The sequence below is a fragment of the Ranitomeya imitator genome, chromosome 7, assembly GCF_032444005.1.
Source record: "Ranitomeya imitator isolate aRanImi1 chromosome 7, aRanImi1.pri, whole genome shotgun sequence".
Taxonomy (NCBI): Eukaryota; Metazoa; Chordata; class Amphibia; order Anura; family Dendrobatidae; genus Ranitomeya; species Ranitomeya imitator.
Genome location: NC_091288.1, coordinates 114,129,928 through 114,151,743, shown reverse-complemented (window position 1 = coordinate 114,151,743; position 21,816 = coordinate 114,129,928). Strand labels below are relative to the sequence as shown.

At 43.0% G+C, this 21,816-nt stretch overlaps 1 long non-coding RNA gene across 1 annotated transcript in view; it reads right to left on the bottom strand.

Moving 5' to 3' along the window:
• Window positions 1-2,968: 2,968 nt before the first annotated feature.
• The window catches only part of LOC138645886 (uncharacterized), a 58,048-nt gene continuing 39,200 nt past the window's right edge, over window positions 2,969-21,816 (bottom strand). The window contains exon 2 of the long non-coding RNA XR_011314794.1: window positions 2,969-3,154. This is a non-coding gene — a long non-coding RNA (uncharacterized lncRNA). The remainder of the gene's footprint in view (window positions 3,155-21,816) is intronic.

The following is a 21,816-nucleotide window of genomic DNA, read 5'->3' as shown; positions in this document are numbered from 1 at the left end:
CACGTTCGGTAAAATTGGTAAAGCAGTTTTATTCTTCGGGTTAGTTCGATTACAGCGATACCTCATTTATATCATTCTTTTATGTTTTGGCGCTCTTATACGATAAAAATGATTTTATATAAAAAATAATTATTTTTGCATCGCTTTATTCTGAGGACTATAACTTTATTTTTTGCTGATTATGCTGTATGGCAGCTCCTTTTTTGCGGGATAAGATGACGTTTTCAGTGGTACCTTGTTAATTTATATCCGTCTTTTTGATCGCGTGTTATTCCACTTTTTGTTCGGCGGTATGATAATAAAGCATGGGTTTTTGTCTGTTTTTTTTTTAACGGTGTTCACTGAAAGAGTTAACTAGTTGGACAATTTTATAGGTCGGGTCATTACGGACGCGGCGATACTATGTGTACTTTTATTTTTTTTATTATTATTATTTAGATAAAGAAGTGTATTTATTGGAACAATATATTTTTTTTGCTTTATTTAGGATTTTTGTTTTTGTTTTTACACATGTAAATATATTTTTTTTTTACTTTGTCCCAGGGTGAGACATCATGCTATAGTGTCAGATCGCTGATCTGACACTTTGCAAAGCATTGTGTCAGATCAGCGATCTGACAGGCAGGGCAGGAGGCTTGCCGGCGCCTGCTCTCAGCAGGCGCTTGCAAGCCACCTCCCTGCAGGACCTGGAAGGAGCCCCGTGGCCATTTTGGATTTGGGGACTGCAGGGAGGAGACGCTCGGAACAACGCAATCACATCGTGTTGTTCTGAGGGTCTCAGGAACCCCCTCCCTGCACGATGCTTCCCTATGCCGACCGTGAGCGCGGCCAATCGCCTATGACGTACTATCCCATCCCTGGGAATTAAGTCCCAGGTCACCTCGACGGGATAGTACGTCATATGGGATTAAGGGGTTAATGGTGGTGCGCACATGTCAGGTTTCTTACACAGACCTTGCGTCTGTATGAAAAACCAGCAGGCATGTCAGTTTTTTTATCAGCAGCATGGTTAAAATGCGCGTGTCATCAGCGTGACACGTACTGGCATCTGGGAAGAAGTGGTACAGTTCTCGCTATTCCCAGGCACCGGCTGCGGAAAGCATTCTATTCATTATCACTTGGTCTCCTTGAGATCAGTGCGATTAGGCAACAATGATGGGAGCTGTATTCAGCACCCGTTGTGTACAGTCTATGTAAAATTAAAAAAAAAAAATGGGGTTGGCTCGCGTGTAATTTTCATATCCAGAAGAAGGAAAGCCCATGCATGGGGGGCTGATATTAATAATCTGGGATAAAGAACAATATCCCAAACAGTTCCCAGGCTACTAATAACAGCTCACAGCTGTTTGCTAAGTCTTTACTGGTGAATTTACAGGGACCCCAGAAAAAAAATTACGTAGGGTCCCCCTATAAATTCAAACCAGCAAGGGGCCAGAGATCTTGCCGCCCCCCCACCAGGCTACTAACATCAGCCCGCAGCAGCCCTAGAAATTTCACATACATAAAATGTGCCATATCTAGCACTTAGCCTCGCTCTTCCCACTTTCCCTGGTGCAGTGGCAAGTGGGGCAATATTTGTGGGGTTGATGTTAGCTTTCTATTGTCAGCTGACATCAAGCCCAAAACTTAGTAATGGAGAGGAGTCTATAAGACACCTCCATTACTAACAACATAGTAAGTTCTGAAATAAACACACAGCAAGAATAAAATCCTTTTTCTTTACTAGACACTGACTCCTTTATTTTAAATTCATATAAAGAAGCAAAGTTATACTCACGTAAATAACAATAAACAACCATATCTCTCACCTGTCCAACGTGAAGATGATCCATACTGTGCCACACCGTAATCCATCTCTGTGACATCTGATTTTCAAAATGAACGGTGCTATGATGTGACTGTTCATGCTTAAAGTGATGAAGGGTGACGTCATAGAGTTTACCGCCGGTCACTGAAGCCGTGGTTCTCAAGGGCAGTTCACTGTGAGCGACTCGATGAACCGCGGTGACCTCAATGAGATCACCGCTAGCTCAGTATGAAAATTCTCAAGGTGCTGCGTTGATTTCATTGGGGTCACCACAGTTCACTGTCTCGAAACACAATGAACTGCCAGTGGGAATTGAGTGTGATTATACCTGATGCATCAGCATATTCCTCACAGTGCTTCAGGATCCATCTCACAGTCAGCCAGTGCTAGAATACAGCAGAGCTTAAGAGCTGCAAAAAATGTGTTTGCAAGAAGACAAAGTTCAGTTCTGCTATTCTATGTTAATTTCATGTCTCACACTGGTAACTCCTCCTTTTATTTAAAATAATCTCTGGAGGCAGATTCTCATGCAGATCAGTTTCTGGCCCACAGCCTGGAAGAGGTCATTTAAATATAAGGAAATATGGATTTTTCTGAAATAAGGCATTGGATCACAGATATCAAGGTATCATTTTATTCAGCTTCCTATGACCTACATTCTGATATAGACAACTTAGGATGGTTGATCCTACTGACAGATTCCCTTTAAATTGTGCCATGTCATTTTACAGGTTGTAATGGAATTTGGTTTCCTTCTAGCAGTACTTGGGCTTAATTAAATAGTAAGACTAAATAGGACAAATATTTCTAGTGTGAAGTATGAAAAGCAGAACTAAAAAACAACAGTTATATCAGATTTAACATAGATTTTTAAGCTGATTCTACTCCATGTGAAAACCACCTCAAATCCTATTTGAATAAGCTTCTAATTCATTCCATTTGGGAGAACACACCTAGAGAAAACATGGTTAGATTTTTCTTTCCACATGCTTTTTTTCCATATGTCAATTTTTCAGGCTATTCTGCTTGGAAAAACACTCCAAATTTGATTTCAAAATCAAATGAAGCATACACATACAAAATTTCAAAATCAAATGAAGCATACGCATACACATACACAGAAACTATGTCCAATACTCTCCAAAAAATTTATGCCAAAAACAGTTTTTAAAGCGTATTTTTAATATAGATTTTTCTGCCAGAAGAATTCACATAAGAAAAAATCTTGTGTGACCATGTCCTAAAAGTTAGATGTTGATTTTTACCAGGTCATCTAAAGATGAGGACTGCCTTCTTCCTTGTGGGTCAAACTCCTTTTCTCGAAGTGTAGTGCTAACATAGTCTCCCCTTTGGAATAAAAATCAAAAAATATTTGGAATTAGGTTTATTCAGTCACTTAAGTAACTAAATAGGATCAAAATTTACTGGTATATGATTGGTGATCTATTCAATTTCTTGAAGGTATGATACTCTTGATAAACAATGGACTGACAGATATGCATATGATGATATACAGCTCTGGCAAAAATTAAGAGACCACTGCAAAATTTTTGGTTTATCTGATTTTTCTCTTTATAGGTATATTTTTGAGTAAAATGTAAAATATTCTTTTATTCTATAAACTACTGACAACATGTCTCCGAAGTTCCAAGCAATAAATTTTGTATTTATTTTCTGAAAATTAGAAATGGTCAAAATAACAAAACAAATGCATTGCTTGCAGACCTCAAATAATGCAAAAATAAACAAATTCAAAAATCATTTAGAAACAACAATACTAATGTTTAAACTCAGGAAGAGTTCAGAAATCAATATTTTGTGGAATAACCATGATTTTTATTCACAGCTTTCACGCGTTTTGGCATGTTTTCCACTAGTCTTTCACACTGCTTTTAGGTGACCTTATGCCACTACTGGTGCAAAAATTTAAGCAATTCTTCTTTCTTTGATGGCTTGTGACTATTCATGACGTCATTGCACACTCACTTTGTGCCAGGCAGTGCAGCCGCTGAGACAGAAGAAGAGAGAAGCGCGGGCACGAGGAGAGGTGAGGAGTGTTTTTTTTGTTTTTTTTTACCACAACAGTGAGTACTGGACTGTGGGGTCCTTTTCGGAGGGGAGATGCAGGCTGTGTTACATACTACGTGGTTGTGTTACATACTATGCAGGCTGCCTTACATACTACATGGCTGTGCTATATACTATGCAGGCTGTGTTACATAATACATGGCTGTGTTATATACAATGCGGGCTGTGTTACATACTACGTGGCTGTATTATATACTATGCGGGCTGTGTTACATACAATGTGGGCTGTGTTATATACTATGTGGGCTGTGTTACATACTACGTGGCTGTGTTATATACTATGCGGGCTGTGTTGCATACTAAGTGGGATGTGTTATATGCTATGCGGGCTGTGTTATATACTACGTGGGCTGTGTTACATACTACGTGGCTGTGCTATATACTATGCGTGCTGTGCTTTATACCACACGGACTGTGCTGTATACTACGTGGCTGTGTTATATACTATACGGGCTGTGTTACATACTACGTGGCTGTGCTATATACTATGTGGGCTGTGTTATATACTATGCGGGCTGTGTTACATACTATTTGGCTGTGCTATATACTATGCGGGCTGTGTTACATACATGGCTGTGCTATATACTATGCAGGCTGTGTTACATACTGCGTGGCTGTGCTATATACTACGTGGGCTTGCTGCATGATATGCGGGCTGTGTAATATACAGTGCGGGCTGTGTTATATACTACTGGGGTATGTTATATTCTATGGGGAGGCTGAGTTAATACTGTGTGGCTGTGTTATATACTATGCAGGGTTTATTATATTCTATGGGGAGACTGTTATACACTATAGGGGGTACATTATATTCTATGGGGAGGCTGTGCTATATACTATGGGGGGCTGCTTTGTATTCTATGGGGAGCTACATTATATACTATGGAGAGGTGGGCTGTATTGTATTCTATGGGGGGCTACATTATATTCTATGGGTGGCTGTATTCGATTTTATGAGGGAGGATTGCATCATACTCTTTGATTAGGCTACATTATATTCTTTGGGGAGGTGGGCTGTATTATATTCTATTTGGGGCTACATTATATTCTATGGGGGACTGTATTATATTTATATTCTATGAGGGGTGATTGCATGATACTCTATGAGGGGGCTACATTATCCTCTATGATGTATTATATTTTTGGGGGGTTACATTATACTCTGTGGGGTGGTTGCATTATGCTCTATGGGGTGGCTGCATTATACTACAGGTCCTTCTCAAAAAATTAGCATATAGTGTTAAATTTCATTATTTACCATAATGTAATGATTACAATTAAACTTTCATATATTATAGATTCATTATCCACCAACTGAAATTTGTCAGGTCTTTTATTGTTTTAATACTGATGATTTTGGCATACAACTCCTGATAACCCAAAAAACCTGTCTCAATAAATTAGCATATCAAGAAAAGGTTCTCTAAACGACCTATTACCCTAATCTTCTGAATCAACTAATTAACTCTAAACACATGCAAAAGATACCTGAGGCTTTTATAAACTCCCTGCCTGGTTCATTACTCAAAACCCCCATCATGGGTAAGACTAGCGACCTGACAGATGTCAAGAAGGCCATCATTGACACCCTCAAGCTAGAGGGTAAGACCCAGAAAGAAATTTCTCAACAAATAGGCTGTTCCCAGAGTGCTGTATCAAGGCACCTCAATGGTAAGTCTGTTGAAAGGAAACAATGTGGCAGAAAACGCTGTACAACGAGAAGAGGAGACCGGACCCTGAGGAAGATTGTGGAGAAGGACCGATTCCAGACCTTGGGGAACCTGAGGAAGCAGTGGACTGAGTCTGGTGTGGAAACATCCAGAGCCACCGTGCACAGGCGTGTGCAGGAAATGGGCTACAGGTGCCGCATTCCCCAGGTAAAGCCACTTTTGAACCATAAACAGCGGCAGAGGCGCCTGACCTGGGCTACAGAGAAGCAGCACTGGACTGTTGCTAAGTGGTCCCAAGTACTTTTTTCTGATGAAAGCAAATTTTGCATGTCATTCGGAAATCAAGGTGCCAGAGTCTGGAGGAAGACTAGGGAGAAGGAAATGCCAAAATGCCTGAAGTCCAGTGTCAAGTACCCACAGTCAGTGATGGTGTGGGGTGCCATGTCAGCTGCTGGTGTTGGTCCACTGTGTTTCATCAAGGGCAGGGTCAATGCAGCTAGCTATCAGGAGATTTTGGAGCACTTCATGCTTCCATCGGCTGAAATGCTTTATGGAGATGAAGATTTCATTTTTCAGCACGACCTGGCACCTGCTCACAGTGCCAAAACCACTGGTAAATGGTTTACTGACCATGGTATTACTGTGCTCAATTGGCCTGCCAACTCTCCTGACCTGAACCCCATAGAGAATCTGTGGGATATTGTGAAGAGAAAGTTGAGAGACGCAAGACCCAACACTCTGGATGAGCTTAAGGCCGCTATTGAAGCATCCTGGGCCTCCATAACATCTCAGCAGTGTCACAGGCTGATTGCCTCCATGCCACGCCGCATTGAAGCAGTCATTTCTGCCAAAGGATTCCCGACCAAGTATTGAGTGCATAACTGAACATTATTATTTGTTGGTTTTTTTGTTTGTTATTAAAAAACACTTTTATTTGATTGGATGGGTGAAATATGCTAATTTATTGAGACAGGTTTTTTGGGTTATCAGGAGTTGTATGCCAAAATCATCAGTATTAAAACAATAAAAGACCTGACAAATTTCAGTTGGTGGATAATGAATCTATAATATATGAAAGTTTAATTGTAATCATTACATTATGGTAAATAATGAAATTTAACACTATATGCTAATTTTTTGAGAAGGACCTGTATATGTGGGCTGCATTATACTGTATCAAAGACTATGGGGAATACATTATACTGTACTATATGAAGAACTATGTGATGCATTATACTATGGGAAGAGAATTGTACTACATTGATGACTATGGCGGTGCATTATACTATATGGAGCACTATGAGGAGTGTATTATACTATGTGTAGGGCTGAGCACTGCATTTTAATATATGGAGGACTATGAGGAGTGTATTATACTATGTGGAGGACTAAGGGAAGTGTATAATACTATATGGAGGACTGAGGAGTGTATTATACTATATGGAGGACTAGGGTGCATATTATATTATATGGAGGACTATGAGGTGTGCATTTTACAATATGGATGACTGTGGTGCACATTATAATATGTGGAGGACTATGGGGTGTATTATACTAAACAAGCAAAATGCTGCATATTCATCAAGTGATTGGATTGTTTATGCCGGGACAAAAATCATTGTTCTCAGCAGCACATCGCCGGTGTAAACTGTAGATGTGCTGCTGATAACATGATACTGAATGGGGACAGATTGATCTAATAGTGATCATTCTGTCCCCATCATTCTTTCTCAGTTGGTGTAAAGAGGCCAGGAAACAAGCGTTGAACGACTTCAATATTGTTGATCACACTCGTTTAGCGGCCTGAACTCACAGGGCATGTAAATACAACCGAAATGCTTCTGTGTGATGTGCAATATGTTACCATTTGGGGCCCCATTTTAAACTTTGACTAGAGCCCCACTTTGCCTAAAACCGGCCCTGCCAACAGGGCTGCTAACATTGATGGCAATCTGGCCTGTTTATCCAGTCCCGAGGCTTTGGGGGGTTACTGGCCAGATTGCCCTCATGTGCGGCGGACAGGGAGCAATCCCTGCAGCTTCGCTGCCTGCAGGAGAAAATGGCAGCGGCGCGGAGCTGCAGGGAATGGATCCGTCCTGCTTTCTGCCTGCGTTTCCTGTCTCACACAACAGCGGCTGAATGACATCATAATTCAGCGCTGCGGCTGTGCGAGACAGGAAGCTGACGGCGATGGTGGGACTTCAGGATACCGTGCACAGAGGTGAGGTGAGTGTGCAGAGCGGTGAATGGTGTTGTGTGTGTCTGTGTGTATAGGTGGAGGAGAGGGCAATGATGGGGGTGATGGGGCAAAGGGCAATGATTGGGTTGACAGAGAGGGAAATGATGAGGGTGATGGGGCAGAAGGCAATGATTGGGTTGACGGAGAGGGCAATGATAGGGGTGGCTGGGGAGAAAGCAATAATGGAGGTGGTGAAGAGGGCAATCATGGGGGTGGGGAAGAGTGCAATAATGGGATGGGGGTGTGGGGGATTGGGATGAGAGAAAAGGGGATTTATAATGGATTTAGGAATGGGGAGGAGGAGGAAGACGTTATTATTGATTATTATGTCTAACACAGTCCCTTAGTATATAGTGTACTCATTTACGGTATGTATAGCATAGTCCCTTAGTATATATATATAAATATATATATATATAGCTTTGTCGCCTTAAAAGGAGGGGGGCCCAGATACATTTCCTGCACAGGGGACCCAAACTGTCTGTGTCCGCCCCTGTGTACAAGCCACAGTGTCTTGCACCCACGGTGAAATTTGGTGGAGGATTGGTATTGGTCTGGGGATTCTTCAGCAAGGCTGGAATTGGGCAGGTTGTTCTTTGCGAAGGATTTATGCATAAAGCCGCATACAAGGTTATCCTGGAAAAACAGTTGATTCCTTCTGCTCAGGCAATGTTCCTTAACTCTGAGGACTGTTTTTTCCAGCAGGACAACGCGCCATGCCACACAGCTAGGTCAATCAAGGTGTGGATGAAGGACCACTACATCAAATCCCTGTCATGGCCAGCCCAATCTCCAAACCTGAACCCCATTGAAAACTTCTGGAATGTAATCAAGAGGAAGATGGTTAGTCACAAGCAGGGTCGGCGTCAGCACCCAGCGCACCAAAGCAAGTGCCGGGGCCCTGAGCAGGCAGAGGGCCCAGTCGCCGTCGGGGACACTGGCGTGCTATAGTGCCAGCCCCCGCGAGTGGAACCCTCACCTGCTCCGGGCCCCGGCACTTGCGATACTTACCTCTCCCTGTTCCAGAGCTGCAGCGTCTTCCATCCTCTGACTGTGACGTTCAGGTCAGAGGGCGCGATGACATCACCAGTGCATTCCCTCTGCCTGAGCAGTCGCAGCACAGAGAGTAGGAAGACGCCGACGGTGAGGAGTCAAGAGCAGAGCAGTGCCAAGCAACAAAAGGTGAGTATTTCATTTATTTTTTTTAGATTTGGAGTAATATATGGGGACCATCAGAAGGGGCCCATATATAGAGCATTATATGGGGCTAATTCTATACGGAGTATCTTATAGAGCCAATAATATAGGGAGCATCTAATGGGTCCAATTCTATAGGGAGCATTATATGGGGTCAATTTAATATGGAGCAGTATATGGGGTGTTGTGAATTCAGTTGTCGGGCTCCCTCCTGTGGTCATGAATGGTACTTCGGCTGGTTCTGTCCATGGACTTCCTCTGGTGGGTGTTTCTGAGTTTCCTTCCACAGGTGATGAGGTTAATTCGTTAGCTGGCTGCTCTATTTAACTCCACTTAGATCTTTGCTCCATGCCACCTGTCAATGTTCCAGTATTGGTCTAGTTCACTCCTGGATCGTTCTTGTGACCTGTCTTCCCAGCAGAAGCTAAATTCCAGCTTGTATTTCTTTGGTTTGCTATTTTTCTGTCCAGCTTGCTATTTTTATTGTTGTCTTGCTTGCTGGAAGCTCTGGGACGCAGAGGGAGCGCCTCCGCACCGTGAGTCGGTGCGGAGGGTCTTTTTGCGCCCTCTGTGTGGTCTTTTTGTAGGTTTTTGTGCTGACCGCAAAGTAACCTTTCCTATCCTCGGTCTGTTCAGTAAGTCGGGCCTCACTTTGCTAAATCTATTTCATCTCTGTGTTTGTATCTTCATCTTTACTCACAGTCATTATATGTGGGGGGCTGCCTTTTCCTTTGGGGAATTTCTCTGAGGCAAGGTAGGCTTTATTTTTCTATCTTCAGGGCTAGCTAGTTCCTTAGGCTGTGCCGAGTTGCATAGGGAGCGTTAGGCGCAATCCACGGCTATTTCTAGTGTGTTTGATAGGATTAGGGATTGCGGTCAGCAGAGTTCCCACATCCCAGAGCTCGTCCTTTATTATCAGTAACTATCAGGTCATTCCGTGTGCTCTTAACCACCAGGTCCATTATTGTCCTGACCACCAGGTCATAACAGTACAGGTGGCCCAAAGTACTAATGCATCTCAATAGAGGGATAAGAGAAGTTCTGAGACCATTTTTTTTTCTTTGCAGTGTGTTTTGTCTCTCTTTTCCCCTTTACCTCTGGGTGGTTCAGGACACAGGTATAGACATGGACATTCAAGGTCTGTCCTCTTGGATGGATAATCTCACTACAAGGGTACAAGACATTCAAGATTTTGTGGTTCAGAATCCAATGTCAGAGCCTAGGATTCCAATTCCTGATTTGTTTTTTGGTGATAGATCTAAGTTCTTGAATTTCAAAAATAATTGTAAATTGTTTCTTGCCTTGAAACCTCGCTCCTCAGGTGACCCTGTTCAACAAGTAAAGATCATTATTTCTTTGTTACGTGGTGACCCTCAAGACTGGGCATTTTCCCTTGCGCCAGGAGATCCGGCATTGCGTGATGTTGATGCGTTTTTCCTGGCGCTTGGATTGCTTTATGACGAACCTAATTCAGTGGATCAGGCAGAGAAAATCTTGCTGGCTCTGTGTCAGGGTCAGGATGAAGCGGAGATATATTGTCAGACGTTTAGAAAGTGGTCTGTGCTCACTCAGTGGAATGAATGTGCCCTGGCAGCAATCTTCAGAAAGGGTCTCTCTGAAGCCCTTAAGGATATCATGGTGGGATTTCCCATGCCTGCTGGTCTGAATGAGTATGTCCTTGGCCATTCAGATCGATCGACGCTTGCGTGAGCGTAAAGCTGTGCACCATTTGGCGGTACTATCTGAGCATGGGCCTGAGCCTATGCAATGTGATAGGACTTTGACCAGAGCTGAACGGCAAGAACACAGACGTCGGAATGGGCTATGTTTTTACTGTGGTGATTCCACTCATGCTATCTCCGATTGCCCTAAGCGCACTAAGCGGTTCGCTAGGTCTGCCACCATTGGTACGGTACAGTCTAAATTTCTATTGTCCGTTACTCTGATTTGTCATCCTATTCTGTTATGGCATTTGTGGATTCAGGCGCTGCCCTGAATTTGATGGACTTGGAGTATGCTAGGCGCTGTGGTTTTTTCTTGGAGCCCTTGCAGTATCCTATTCCATTGAGAGGAATTGATGCTACGCCTTTGGCCAAGAATAAGCCTCAGTACTGGACCCAATTGACCATGTGCATGGCTCCTGCACATCAGGAGGATATCCGCTTTCTGGTGTTGCATAATCTGCATGATGTGGTCGTTTTGGGGTTGCCATGGCTACAGGTTCATAATCCAGTATTGGACTGGAAATCTATGTCTGTGTCCAGCTGGGGTTGCCAGGGGGTACATGGTGATGTTCCATTTTTGTCTATTTCGTCTTCCACTCCTTCTGAAGTTCCAGAGTTTTTGTCGGATTATCGGGATGTATTTGATGAGCCCAAAGACAGTGCCCTACCTCCTCATAGGGATTGCGATTGTGCAATTAATTTGATTCCTGGTAGTAAGTTTCCTAAGGGCCGATTGTTCAATTTATCTGTGCCAGAACACGCCGCTATGCGGAGTTATATAAAGGAATCCTTGGAGAAAGGCCATATTCGCCCGTCGTCATCACCGTTAGGAGCAGGGTTCTTTTTTGTGGCCAAGAAGGATCGTTCTTTGAGACCTTGTATTGATTACCGCCTTCTTAATAAAATTACAGTCAAATTTCAGTATCCTTTGCCGTTGCTGTCTGATTTGTTTGCTCGTATTAAAGGGGCTAGTTGGTTCACCAAGATAGATCTTCGAGGGGCGTATAATCTTGTGCGTATTAAACAAGGCGATGAATGGAAAACAGCATTTAATACGCCCGAGGGCCATTTTGAGTACCTGGTTTTGCCATTCGGGCTTTCCAATGCTCCATCAGTATTTCAGTCCTTTATGCATGACATCTTCCGAGAGTACCTGGATAAATTCCTGATTGTGTATTTGGATGATATTTTGGTCTTTTCGGATGATTGGGAGTCTCATGTGAAGCAGGTCAGAATGGTGTTCCAGGTCCTTCGTGCGAATTCCTTGTTTGTGAAGGGGTCAAAGTGTCTCTTTGGAGTTCAGAAGGTTTCATTTTTAGGGTTCATTTTTTCCCCTTCTACTATCGAGATGGACTCTGTTAAAGTCCAGGCCATTTACGATTGGACTCAGCCGACATCTGTGAAGAGCCTGCAAAAGTTCCTGGACTTTGCTAATTTTTATCGGCGCTTCATCGCTAATTTTTCTACTGTTGCTAAACCGTTGACTGATTTGACCAAGAAGGGTGCTGATGTGGTCAATTGGTCTTCTGCAGCTGTAGAGGCTTTTCAGGAGTTGAAGCGTTTTTCTTCTGCCTCTGTGTTGTGCCAGCCAGATGTTTCGCTCCCGTTTCAGGTTGAGGTTGATGCTTCTGAGATTGGAGCAGGGGCTGTTTTGTCGCAAAGAAGTTCTGATGGCTCGGTGATGAAGCCATGTGCTTTCTTTTCTAGAAAGTTTTCGCCTGCTGAGCGTAATTATGATGTTGGTAATCGTGAGTTGTTGGCCATGAAGTGGGCATTCGAGGAGTGGCATCATTGGCTTGAAGGAGCCAAGCATCGCGTGGTGGTCTTGACAGATCCCAAGAATTTGACTTATCTTGAGTCTGCCAAACGGTTGAATCCGAGACAGGCTCGATGGTCGTTATTTTTCTCCCGTTTTGATTTTGTGGTTTCATACCTTCCGGGCTCTAAGAATGTGAAGGCTGATGCCCTGTCATGGAGTTTTGTGCCTGACTCTCTGGGTGTTCCTGAGCCGGCGGGTATTCTCAAAGAGGGGGTAATTTTGTCTGCCATCTCCCCTGATTTGCGGCGGGTGCTGCAAAAATTTCAGGCTGATAGAGCTGACCCTTGTCCAGCGGAGAAACTGTTTGTCCCTGATAGATGGACTAGTAGAGTTATCTCTGAGATTCATTGTTCAGTGTTGGCTGGGCATCCTGGAATCTTTGGTACCAGAGATTTGGTGGCTAGATCCTTTTGGTGGCCGTCTTTGTCACGGGATGTGCGTTCTTTTGTGCAGTCCTGTGGGACTTGTGCTCGGGCTAAGCCCTGCTGTTCTCGTGCCAGTGGGTTGCTTTTGCCCTTGCCGGTCCCGAAGAGGCCCTGGACGCATATTTCTATGGATTTTATTTCGGATCTCCCCGTCTCTCAAAAGATGTCGGTCATTTGGGTGGTTTGTGATCGCTTTTCTAAGATGGTCCATTTGGTACCTTTGTCTAAATTGCCTTCCTCCTCTGATTTGGTGCCATTATTTTTCCAGCATGTGGTTCGTTTACATGGTTTCCTGGAGAACATCGTTTCTGACAGAGGTTCCCAGTTTGTTTCGAGGTTTTAGCGATCCTTTTGTGCAAGGATGGGCATTGATTTGTCTTTTTCCTCGGCTTTCCATCCTCAGACAAATGGCCAAACCGAACGAACTAATAAAACTTTGGAAACATATCTGAGATGCTTTGTTTCTGCTGATCAGGATGATTGGGTGTCCTTTTTGCCGTTGGCTGAGTTCGCCCTTAATAATCGGGCCAGCTCGGCTACTTTGGTTTCGCCGTTTTTCTGCAATTCTGGTTTCCATCCTCATTTCTCTTCAGGGCAGGTTGAGTCTTCGGACTGTCCTGGTGTAGATACTGTGGTGGATAGGTTGCAGCAGATTTGGACTCATGTGGTGGACAATTTGACATTGTCCCAGGAGAAGGCTCAACGTTTCGCTAACGCCGGCACTGTGTGGGTCCCCGACTTCGTGTTGGGGATTTGGTTTGGTTGTCGTCTCGTTATGTTCCTATGAAGGTTTCCTCTCCTAAGTTTAAGCCTCGTTTCATTGGTCCGTATAAGATTTCTGAGGTTATCAATCCTGTGTCATTTCGTTTGGCCCTTCCTGCTTCTTTTTCCATCCATAATGTGTTCCATAGGTCGTTATTGCGGAGATACGTGGCGCCTGTGGTTCCATCCGTTGATCCTCCTGCCCCGGTGTTAGTTGAGGGGGAGTTGGAGTATGTGGTGGAGAAGATTTTGGATTCTCGTGTTTCGAGACGGAAACTCCAGTACCTGGTCAAGTGGAAGGGTTATGGTCAGGAAGATAATTCCTGGGTTTTTGCCTCTGATGTTCATGCTGCCGATCTGGTTCGTGCCTTTCATTTGGCTCATCCTGGTCGGCCTGGGGGCTCTGGTGAGGGTTCGGTGACCCCTCCTCAAGGGGGGGGGGTACTGTTGTGAATTCTGTTGTCGGGCTCCCTCCTGTGGTCATGAATGGTACTTCGGCTGGTTCTGTCCATGGACTTTCTCTGGTGGGTGTTTCTGAGTTTCCTTCCAAAGGTGACGAGGTTAATTTGTTAGCTGGCTGCTCTATTTAACTCCACTTAGTTCTTTGCTCCATGCCACCTGTCAATGTTCCAGCATTGGTCTAGTTCACTCCTGGATCGTTCTTGTGACCTGTCTTCCCAGCAGAAGCTAAGTTCCAGCTTGTATTTCTTTGGTTTGCTATTTTTCTGTCCAGCTTGCTATTTTTATTGTTGTCTTGCTTGCTGGAAGCTCTGGGACGCAGAGGGAGCGCCTCCGCACCGTGAGTCGGTGCGGAGGGTCTTTTTGCGCCCTCTGCGTGGTCTTTTTGTAGGTTTTTGTGCTGACCGCAAAGTAACCTTTCCTATCCTCGGTCTGTTCAGTAAGTCGGGCCTCACTTTGCTAAATCTATTTCATCTCTGTGTTTGTATTTTCATCTTTACTCACAGTCATTATATGTGGGGGGCTGCCTTTTCCTTTGGGGAATTTCTCTGAGGCAAGGTAGGCTTTATTTTTCTATCTTCAGGGCTAGCTAGTTCCTTAGGCTTTGCCGAGTTGCATAGGGAGCGTTAGGCGCAATCCACGGCTATTTCTAGTGTGTTTGATAGTATTAGGGATTGCGGTCAGCAGAGTTCCCACGTCCCAGAGCTCATCCTTTATTATCAGTAACTATCAGGTCATTCCGTGTGCTCTTAACCACCAGGTCCATTATTGTCCTGACCACCAGGTCATAACAATGGGGTCAATAATATATGAAGCATCTTATGGGACTAATTATATATGGAGCATTTTATATGGCCAATTATATATGGAGCATTATATGGAGCCCATTATACATGGAGCATCTTATGGGGCCAATTATTTTTGGAGCATTATATGGGACCCATTCTGTAAGGAGTATTATATGGGGCCCATTCTGTATGGAGCATCATATGAGGCCCATTCTGTATGGAGCAATATATGGGACTCAGTATACTGTATAGGGCCGATCATCTACTGTATGGAGCATTATATGAGGCCCATTATATATGGAGCAATAGATGGGGCCCATCATATTCTGTATGGCTTACTATAATGTATGGAGCATTATATGGGGTCAATTCCGTATGGAGCAATATATGTGGCTCATTCTGTATGGAGCACTCTGGTGCCCATTATACTGTATGGAGCATTATATGAGGCTCATTATTCTGTATGGAGCATAATATTGGGCTCAGTATTCTGTTTGGAGCAATATGGGGCTCATTATTCTGTATAGAGGACTATGTGGTGCCAATTATACTGTATGGAGCACTATATGGGGCCATTATACTGTATCGGGCAATATATGGGGCTCATTATTCTGTTTGGAGCAATATATGGGGCTCATTATTCTGTATAGAGGACTATACTGTTTCTGAGCTAATGTACAATACACACACAATAGATATCACTCATGTAATGTAAGAAGTTAAATCTTTGGCATTGTACTATACCTATATTTCTCTGTTGTATCTGTCCATTATGAGTCCACGGGACTCTTTCACCCAGGGCCCATGAAAACCTGGGGCCGGCCCTGGACACAAGCCATCAAACAAAGAAGAACAGCTTAAATTTTTGTACTAAAAGTGGCATAAGGTCACGCAAAAGCAGTGTGAAAGACTGGTGGAAAGCATGCCAAGACGCATGAAAGCTGTGATTAAAAATCATGGTTATTCCACAAAATATTGATTTCTGAACTATTCCTGAGTTAAAAAATTAGTATCGTTGTTTCTAAATGATTATGAACTTGTTTTTTTTGCATTACTTGAGGTCTGCAAGCAATGCATTTTTTTGTTATTTTGAACATTTCTCATTTTCAGAAAACAACTACAAAATTTATTACTTGGAACTTCGGAGACGTCAGTAGTTTATAGAATAAAAGAACAATTTACATTTTAATCAAAAATATACCTACTGTATAAAGAGAAAAATCAGACAAACTGAAAAAGCACTGGTTTTGGGATGTATTCTAAAGATAGGAAAAACCCTTTAATATCAGGATCATACATAGATAAGAATGTTCAGACTGAGAACACCAGTCTTTTCAGGTCTCAGAGATTCAGGTAATAATGTCTGCAGTTTGTATTGTGAAATCTGGAGACACATGCATTTTTAGGAACACAACAGTAAGATAACCACCATTAATAAATGTAGCACACATACAATATTATCTGGAGTTATCATATGTCTTAATTAAAAGCAATATTGCTACAGGTGTACAAAATTCTTGCATTCACTTTTATCCATTACAGATATAACTGGCAACAAAGTCACAATAAGGCCATGTTCCCACGTTCAGTATTTGGTCAGCTTTTTACCTCAGCATTTGTAATTCAAAACCAGGAGTGGGTGATATATACAGAAGTGTATATGTTTCTATTATACTTTTCCTCTAATTGTTCCACTCCTGGTTTTGGCTTACAGATACTGAGGTAAAATACTGACCAAATACTGCTAGTGTGAACGTGGCCAAAGTCAGAAAGCATTACAAGACTTTTGGAAAAAAACATCTGAAACTGACCGAGACTTACCAAAATGATTTACATTACAATATTAGATAGCATATATTAAGAGTACATTTCATATGTACTTATTTATTTTAGTTAACCTCATAAATGTATAAGTAATAGCTTAACTGTCATTTTAATTTTTATGTAATAATGTAGAGGAAGCGATCTTAATAATGTTTCAAGTATCTGTATGAAAACCTTTCAAAAACTTGCAGAGTCCTTCAACTGGCCCCGGGCCTCTCGGTTCGATCATATCGCAGGGAGCCGATGGTACTTGTGCACCAGCAGTGGCTTCCTTTAAATGCCACTGTCATAGATTGACAAATGCATTTAACCCCTTAGCGACATGCGCAATACTAGTACTGCTCTGCGGGAGCATGGCACCGTGATTGTGCAGCCTCATGCTGAGCGCTGCGGCGATCACATGCGGGTGTCAGCTGTATGTGACAGCTGACACCCCGCAACAATGGCCATGATCGGCGCTAGCACCGATCGCAGACATTTAACTCCTCTGATGCCACTGTCAGTAGTGACAGCAGCATACAGTAGAATCATGCAGTGAGGGGCACCCTGCACATTTCCATCAGAACAATGTGATGCAATTGCGTTTTCCCGATGGTCTCCATGGAGACCGTCATCACCAAGATGGCCGCGGGGTCCTTTCGGGTCCTGCAGGGAAGGTGGCTTGTGAGCACCTTCCTAAGAGCAGGCGCCGGTATGCCTCCTTCCCTGCCTATCAGATCCTGATCTGATACTCTGTAGTGCTAAGTGTCAGATCAGCGATCTGATGTTATATAGTAATGTCTCTTACTGGGACAATGTATATATATTATAAAGTGTGCAAATATTTTTTTTTTTAAATCCCTTAATAAAGAAAATAAAGAAATAAATATTTTTCAAATAAATACATTTATTAATGTAAATTTAAAAAAAACATAAAAGTACACATATTTGGTATCGTTGCATCCGTAAAGACCCGCTCTATTAAACTGTATGGCAAGTTACCCCCTTCAGTGAACACCGTAAAAAAAAAAAAAAAAAAAAGGCAAACACAATGCTTTATCATCATACCGATGAACAAAAAGTGCAATAAAACAAACAAGGATGTAAAAAATTGGTGTTGAAAACATCATCTTGTCAAGCAAAAAACATGCTGCAATACAGCTCCATCAACAGAAAAATAAAAAAGCTATAGCTCTTATAATAAAGCGATGCAAAAAAGTGCCAAAACATAAAAAAGGCTTATACTTACCGAGCCTCCCGGGGTCCGTCCGTCTTCTTTCCTGAGCGCCGCCATGTTCCAAAATGCCGGGCGCATTCGCAGTGCGCCCGCCGAATCTGCCGGCCGGCAGATTCGTTCCAATGTGAATTTTGATCACTGTGATAAAACCTATCGCAGTGATCAAAATAAAAAAAACAGTAAATGACCCCCATAGGTAGGGACAATAATAAAATAAATATTTTTTTTTTCCACTAAGGTTGGAGTTAGAACTAGGGTTAGGGTTAGGGTTAGGGGTAGGGTTAGGGGTAGGGTTAGGGTTAGGGGTAGGGTTAGGGTTAGGGTTTCGATATGTGCACACGTATTCTGGTCCTCTGCGGATTTTTCCGCAGCGGATTTGATAAATCCACAGTGCTAAACCGCTGTGGATTTATGGCGGATTTACCACGGTTTTTCTGCACATTTCACTGCGGTTTTACAACTGCGATTTTCTATTGGAGCAGTTGTAAAACCGCTGTGGAATCCGCAGAAAGAAGTGACATGCTGCGGAATGTAAACCCCTGCGTTTCCGTGCAGTTTTTCCGCAGCATGTGTACAGCGATTCTTGTTTCCCATAGGTTTACATTGAAATGTAAACTCATGGGAAACTGCTGCGGATCCGCAGCGTTTTCCGCAGCGTGTGCACATACCTTTAGAATTAGGCTATGTGCACACGGTGCGGATTTGGCTGCGGATCCGCAGCGGATTGGCCGCTGCGGATTCGCAGCAGTGTTCCATCAGGTTTACATCACCATGTAAACATATGGAAAACCAAATCCGCTGTGCCCATGGTGCGGAAAATACAGCACGGAAACGCTGCGTTGTATTTTCCGCAGCATGTCAATTCTTTGTGCGGATTCCGCAGCGTTTTACACCTGATCCTCAATAGGAATCCACAGGTGAAATACGCACAAAAAACACTGGAAATCCGCGGTAAATCCGCAGGTAAAACGTAGTGCCTTTTACCCGCGGATTTTTAAAAAATAGTGCGGAAAAATCTCACACGAATCCGCAACGTGGGCACATAGCCTTAGGGTTAGGGTTGGGTTGGAATTAGGGTTGTGGTTACGGTTAGGGGTGTGTTGGGGTTAGGGTTGTGGTTAGGGGTGTGTTGGGGTTAGGGTTGTGGTTAGGGTTACGGCTACAGTTAGGATAAGGGTTAGGGGTGTGTTGGCGTTAGAATTGAGGGGTTTCCACTGTTTAGGCACATCAGGGGGTCTCCAAACGCAACATGGCGCCACCATTGATTCCAGCCAATCTTTTATTCAAAAAGTCAAATGGTGCTCCCTCCCTTCCGAGCCCCGACGTGTGCCCAAACAGTGGTTTACCCCCACATATGGGGTACCAGCATAGTCAGGACAAACTGCGCAACAATTACTGGGGTCCAATTTCTCCTGTTACCCTTGAGAAAATAAAAAATTGCTTGCTAAAACATCATTTTTGAGGAAAGAAAAATGATTTTTTATTTTCACGGCTCTGCGTTGTAAAAGTCTGTGAAGCACTTGGGGGTTCAAAGTGCTCACCACATATCTAGATAAGTTCCTTGGGGGGTCTAGTTTCCAAAATGGGGTCACTTGTGGGGGGTTTCTACTGTTTAGGCACACCAGGGGCTCTGCAAACGCAACGTGATGCCCGCAGACCATTCCATCAAAGTCTGCATTTCAAAAGTCACTACTTCTCTTCTGAGCCCCGACGTGTGCCCAAACAGTGGTTTACCCCCACACATGGGGTATCACCGCACTCAGGAGAAACTGGACAACAAATATTGGGGTCCAATTTCTCCTGTTACCCCTGGGAAAATTAAACAATTCTGGGCTAAAAAATTATTTTTGAGGAAAGAAAACGTATTTATTATTTTCACTGCTCTGTGTTATAAACTTCTGTGAAGCACTTGGGGGTTCAAAGTGCTCACCTCACATCTAGATAAGTTCCTTTCGGGGTCTAGTTTCCAAAATGGGGTCACTTGTGGGGGGTTTCTACTGTGTAGCCACATCAGGGGCTCTGCAAACGCAACGTGACGCCCGTAGAGCATTCCATCAAAGTCTGCATTTCAAAACTTCACTACTTCACTTCCGAGCCCCGACATGTGCCCAAACAGTAGTTTACCCCCACATATGGGGTATCACCGTACTCAGGAGAAACTGGACAACAAACATTGGTGTCAAATTTCTCCTGTTACCCTTGGGAAAATTAAAAAATTCTGGGCTAAAAAATTATTTTTGAGGAAAGAAAACGTATTTATTATTTTCACTGCTCTGTGTTATAAACTTCTGTGAAGCACTTGGGGGTTCAAAGTGCTCACCTCACATCTAGATAAGTTCCTTTCGGGGTCTAGTTTCCAAAATGGGGTCACTTGTGGGGGTTTCTACTGTTTAGCCACATCAGGGGCTCTGCAAACGCAACGTGACGCCCGTAGAGCATTCCATCAAAGTCTGCATTTCAAAACTTCACTACTTCACTTCCGAGCCCCGGCATGTGCCCAAACAGTAGTTTTCCCCCACATATGGGGTATCACCGTACTCAGGAGAAACTGGACAACAAATATTGGGGTCAAATTTCACCTGTTACCCTTGGGAAAATAAAAAATTGCGGGCTAAAAAATCATTTTTGAGAAAAGAATTTTTTTTTTTTCATGGCTCTGCGTTATAAACTTCTGTGAAGCACTTGAGGGTTCAAAGTGCTCAACACACATCTAGATTAGTTCCTTTGGGGGTCTAGTTTCCAAAATGGGGTCATTTGTGGGGGATCTCCAATGTTTAGGCACACAGGGGCTCTCCAAACGCGACATGGTGTCCGCTAACAATTGGAGCTAATTTTCCATTTAAAAAGCCAAATGGCGTGCTTTCCCTTCTGAGCCCTGCCTGGCGCCCAAACAGTGGTTTACCCACACATATGGGGTATCAGTGTACTCAGGAAAATTTGCCCAACAAATTTTAGGATCCATTTTATCCTGTTGCCCATGTGAAAATGAAAAAATTGAGGCTAAAAATTTTTTGTGTGAAAAAAAAGTACTTTTTCATTTTTACGGATCAATTTGTGAAGCACCTGGGGCTTTAAAGTGCTCACTATGCATCTAGATAAGTTCCTTGGGGCGTCTAGTTTCCAAAATGGGGTCACTTGTGGGGGAGCTCCAATTTTTAGGCACACGGGGGCTCTCCAAATGTGACATGGTGTCCACTAAAGAGTGCAGCCAATTTTTCATTCAAAAAGTCAAATGGCGCTCCTTCCCTTCCAAGCCCTGCCGTGCGCCCAAACAGTGGTTTACCCCCACATATAAAGTATCAGCGTACTCAGGACAAATTGGACAACAACTTTCTTGGTTCAGTTTCTCCTTTTACCATTGGGAAAATAAAAAAATTGTTGCTGAAAGATCATTTTTGTGACTAAAAAGTTAAATGTTAATTTTTTCCTTCCATGTTGCTTCTGCTGCTGTGAAGCACCTGAAGGGTTAATAAACTTCTTGAATGTGATTTTGTGCACCTTGAGGGGTGCAGTTTTTAGAATGGTGTCACTTTTGGGTATTTTCAGCCATATAGACCCCTCAATCTGACTTCAAATGTGAGGTGGTCCCTAAAAAAAAATGGTTTTGTAAATTTCGTTGTAAAAATGAGAAATCGCTGGTCAAATTTTAACCCTTATAACTTCCTAGCAAAAAAAATTTTTGTTTCCAAATGATGTAAAGTATACAAGTGGGAAATGTTATTTATTAACTATTTTGTGTCACATAACTCTCTGGTTTAACAGAATAAAAATTCAAAATGTGAAACTTGCGAAATTTTC